The 5,350-nt window shown below is 40.6% G+C and overlaps 1 pseudogene; it reads left to right on the top strand.

Moving 5' to 3' along the window:
* Nucleotides 1-405: 405 nt before the first annotated feature.
* Nucleotides 406-1,264, top strand: LOC109260972 (vomeronasal type-1 receptor 2-like; annotated as a pseudogene).
* Nucleotides 1,265-5,350: the final 4,086 nt, after the last annotated feature.

Below are 5,350 nucleotides of genomic sequence, written 5' to 3'. Positions count from 1 at the left end.
TGGCAGACTACAGTATAGTAGGAAGCATTCGTGTCATTGCAACTAGGCTACCCAGGTTCAAATCCTGATTCTACTACTATTTACATGAGTCACTTAACTTCCCATGGTTAAATTCTCCTTGTCTATAGAATGAGAGTAATGTTAGTTCCTAACTCATAGGGTTGTGAATATTATATAAGTTACAATAGGGAAAGCAGTAATAACAGTGACCCACACATTGTAAGTGCTATAAAAAGACACACATGTAACTTTGGACATCTAACAAAAGACAATACAGTTTAGATGTTCATTCTGAAGGGAAAGGAAAGGTAAGTGGACATTTTATTTTCCATGAAGTCTGAAACACCTTTTCAGGCAGAACTAGCTGCCTGTGAATTTGAATACTGTGTTCTAAATAATGATAGAATGGCCTCAGTGCATTTGTATATAGCAGTGATCTTCCTATCCCACATTGTCATTAGAATCCTGGGCAATTTCTCCCTCTTCTATCATTAGATGTCCCTTTGCTTCAGAGGATGCAAGGCAAACCCATGAATTTGATTCTCAGGCACTTGACTGTAGCCAACTCCTTGCACATTCTCTCTAGAGGAATCCCAGAGACCATGGCACCTCTAGGGCTGAAACATTTCACCAATCATTATGGATGCTATGTTCTCTTATGTGTTCACAGAGTGGCCAGAGGTATGTCCATTTGTGTCTTTCAGGCCATCATGATCAGCCCTGGGAACTCAAGGCAGACAGAGCTTAAAGTCAAAGCTCCAAAATACATTGGCCCCTCCACTATCCTGTGTAGGGTGTTCCGCATGTTCGTAAACATGTTTTTTTTCCTATTTATATGACTGGTAAATGGAACAACAAAACTATTACCAAAAGAAGTGGTTTGGTATATTGTTCTGCTTCACAGCATAGAGACAAGATCACAGGCTCATTAGATGCAGCAATGACATCTTTCCATGACATTTTGTGTTTGGGACACATGACCCTGCCCAGAAACTCCATGGTTTTTCTCCTTCACAGGCACAAACAGAGGGTCCAGGGTATCATTAGGAATAATCTCTCCCCGAGGCCCTCCAGTGATACCGTGAGACCAGAGCTACCCAAAGCATCCTTGTTTTGGTGACCACCTTTGTACGGTTTTATGCTGTTTTGTCCATCATTTGTTTACTTGGCTCTCTTGGATAATTCTAGTTGGTGGCTGGTGAATGTCGCTGTACTAATCACTGTGTGGTTTTCAATACTAGCCCTTTGTTCTCATGAACCATGACCCCACTATATTCAGGCTGTATCTTGTCTTCTGTGGAGGAAATACTTAATTCCCTATCTCATCAGGGAATTATGAATCTTCTTCCACCTGTTCAGTCATGGATGCATTGAGACCTCAAAGAATGTTAAGAACAAACATGTGCCATCTTCATTACAGAGAGAGGGGTGAACAGGACACATTGACACTAGCCTAATATGAAGTAGTAAAGAGCATGGTACGTGAAATCTTCGGTAATCAATATGTGTGTACTTTTATAATTGTATTTTATTATTGGTAATAGTGCCTAAGTTAAGATTCCATAAAAGAGTCCTGAAATACTGTGAACATACTGGAAATATGTTTGAATGTGTAACTTTCAAATTAAGATATTAAATTTTCTAAGACATTAAATTCCAATTATCCAGGAATTGTAAATCCTATTTGTGATGCAAATGGCCTGGAGTGAAGGTGGAGGGAAAACTAGGTTTTACTTATTGTTGGCTTTGGAGGCTATGTTGTGAATATTATACCTCATATCTAAGAGAAATTGGAGATGTTTCAATACGATAATGTTTATGGAGCAAGATGAGGGTATGAAAATATTTTCTGCTCAACATTTGAAGACTAAACTGCAGTGGACAAAGAACATAGGAAGAGTTGTCAGCTAAATTTTCCAAAAAGTGCAGGTGTGAGGCAGCCAGTAAACAGATTGGGTATGTGGGAAAAGACTGAATGGACTGTTGAAATGTTTAGAAGGTAGATTGTTCTGTGTTAAATCTTGATGGCAGTTGGATGTGTTGGCTAGAAAGAGATTTCAAGATGGACTTCTGCTTTTCCAACCTGACGATACAAGATGTTACAGAGGACCATTTCATCAAGCTTGGTGCAGGAGACGAGTAGCAATTTGAAGGTAGAGTATATGAACATATTTTGTTTAACAAGGGTAGTATTGCTTTTGAAAACACCACCAAGGCAATGTAGACACCATTGAAAGGGGAAAAAGAAGAGGTAACTGAAACCTAGAACTATTTAAGGAGGGCCTGACTGGCTCAATCAGTATAGCATGCATCCCTTAATCTCTGGATTGTGACTTTGAGCTCCATATTGGGTGTAGAGATTACTTAAAAATAGAACATTTCTTAAATGAAATATTTTAGAGGTACCTAGGTGGCTCAGTCCATTGGGGATCTGACTTTGGCATGGGTCATGAACTCACCATTCGTGAGTTCCCCCACAGAACTTCAAAAAGGGGACTGGACACCTGTGAAAGCCACCTACACAATCAGATGTAATCACTCAGCAGCACAGCCTCTGGGGAGAGTTAGGAGTCTGTCTGGAGATTGAGTTCAGTCATATGGCCAATGATTTAATCATTCATGCCTAGGTAGTGACGCTTGGATTAAACACCTGGAGAAGATACTGGGAGTTTATTGGTGGGGGACAAAAGCTACTGTATGGGGAGTCCTCCCAAACCTTGCTCTATGGATGCCTTCATCTGGATCTTTACTGCTATCCTTTTTAATAAAATGAGAAATGACAAAACTAAAACAATTTAGTAATGAGTTTGCTGTCTTTTATTCCAGGGAAGACAACCCTTGATTGAGGGGAGGACAGAGCCTCACATGCAGTGAGTGGAGTGCTCTTCCTGGGGGATTTGGGGCAAGATTGAGTTTTAGAAGAGGCAGTGCAGAAACAGTGCATGATTGGCTAGGAGGTCAGGGATTTCCTTAGAAGGAAGACTAGCAGGTGTTTTCTAGGGCATGGTCAGCTACCTGAAACTGAGTTGGAGGACTGTGACTGGCTCCCTTGCTGGATGTGTCACATAAGAGCAGGCTGATTTAGGTTTAGATTTGTGATGTGAGTGGGGCCACTGGGGTGGCCTCCATTTTTGTGGGTCCCAATATATGAGTTAACTTTATCAAGGATTATCATACATATAGCAATTTCCGAGTTCTGTGAGTCTTTCCAGCAAATATTGAAGACCAGGGCTCAGAGAAAGCCTTAAATTTGTAGTTGGCTGGAGATGCACAGGAGGTTTGGGAATGCCTGACTTGTAACTGGTGTCTGAAGTGGGGGCAGTCCTGGAAAGGACTTTGCTCTTAACTTGTGGGGTCTCTACTAACACCAGATAAAGTCAGAATTACACTGAATCGCAGGACACCCAGTTGGTATCAGAGATTTGGCAACAAGGAGGCAGGAGCTCTTTCAGGTTTGGCTATTATGTCCCTTTGATATGTCCCCATTTTTTTTTTTTTTATTATTTCCTTACTCTTAACATTCTGCCATTACAAGATCCTCCGGCCACATCTTGTATTTTCCCTGCTCCTGCCATAGAATCAGCCATAATTACAAGGAGCCTTTTTTTTTTTTTTTTTTTTTTTTAAGAGAATAGTGTTAGAAACCAAGATGTGGGTGCTGAGTGTTCTTGCTACTGGGATGTCATTGCTGTTAAGACTCTCTGAGTAGACTGACCCGGGAATAACCTATTCACACCCATATCTATAGTTGTCTCTTTACCTGTCAGTTTATTTGCATAACTACAGCTAACTGCTCTCATACTGATGTCCCTGACTCTGTTCCCATACTTCAGGGTTCATTTTAGCCTTTCCCCCTCGCTTTTCTGTCCCTATCTGTATTTACCAAGTACTATGGCATCTTATGCCTTTGAAGAGGTTTGCATCTGTTTCTCTACGGTCCCATGCTCTCTGCACACTGCCTATAACCCCCTCCCTCTAGCCTCATTTGGACCCTGCTCTATCACATGCCTGCAACCTTCCAACTCTGCCCCGTTCACTTGCACCTGCAGTGGCAATGCTCACAGCACTTTAAGATATTGCATGTGGTAAATATCATTTTTGGGGGTTGTTGCAGGGATGGAATGAGTAAAAAACGTGAAAAGTTGGAGGCATTTTCAGGCATCCAAGGTCAGGAGATTCCTGTATTCTTTCAACATGTGAGCACATTGTGGAGACACACATGTGCATGCAGACTCTTTGAATGTAATTACATACACGGGACTGGGAATGTAGGAGTACGGATGAGTGTGTGTAAACGTGTGTGCTTGTATTTCACGAGTGTGTGCATGAGTGTGTTTGCTGTGAAGTGCATGTGAGTGTCAGTGGGTAAATGTATATGGCTGTGCATTTGAGTGTATGTTGCGCATATGCATGTGTGTTTGCATCTATGTGTGATGCTTGTGTGTGTGTGCGTGTGTGTGTTTGTGAACTAAGGGATGTCCGCCATCATGGTCTAGTGTCTGACTTGGAAATGAGGAGTATTTGATTACATATTTGTTTGTAGTGAAAACAAGGGATTAGGATTTTCATGTCATTCTGGTGAATGTGCCTCTTTATGATTAGGAAATAGATTTCATTTTCCCCAGTCATATTGCTTGGTCTTGAAATTACTTTGATCTTAATATAGCTATTTTTTTTATAGCATTTGTTTATCTTTTGTTCAAGAGTTTACTTTGTGTCCTTAATTTGTGAATTTCTCATAGGAAATATTGTGTTGTCTTTAAAAAGTCCAATTGTCAGGGGCGCCTGGTTGGCTCACATGGTTATTGGTGTAAGGCTCTTGATTTCAGCTCAGGTCATGATCTCATGGCTCTTGAAATGGAGCCCCATGTTGGGCCTACGCTGACATCACAGAGCCTCCTTGAGTCTCTCTCTCTCAAAATAAATAAAACTAAAAAAAAAAAATCCAGTGACAATTTTGCTTTTCAATGGGGCCTTTAGATGATTTCGTTTTACAGATAGATTTAAATTATTTTGCTCTTGCTTTTATAATGTCTCCTTTGCTCTATTCCCTCTCTTTCTGTCTTCTTTGAAATAACTGATTTTTACAGATGGTTTTAAATCCTTTATTGTGGTTCACTGTTGTTAGCTCTAAGTACTGCTTTTGTTTGCTGTAGAGGTTATCCTACACAGATGACCACAGTATACCTTCACGTGTGTTTATACTTCTTCATACAGAGCATCCGACCTTTCCTTTCCACATGGACTTCCATTTCTCCACTCCTGCCCTGTGCTACCATTAGTATGTTTCTTTTACATATGCTATACACATATACACTAGACTGTTAGTTTCTTTAACGAGGCTTAAAAA

The sequence above is a fragment of the Panthera pardus genome, unplaced genomic scaffold (genome assembly GCF_024362965.1).
Source record: "Panthera pardus isolate Hobbes unplaced genomic scaffold, ASM2436296v1 HiC_scaffold_18, whole genome shotgun sequence".
NCBI classification, from domain to species: domain Eukaryota; kingdom Metazoa; phylum Chordata; class Mammalia; order Carnivora; family Felidae; genus Panthera; species Panthera pardus.
Note: the sequence above shows the minus strand (reverse complement) of the source record. Positions and strands in the feature narration are given on the sequence as shown.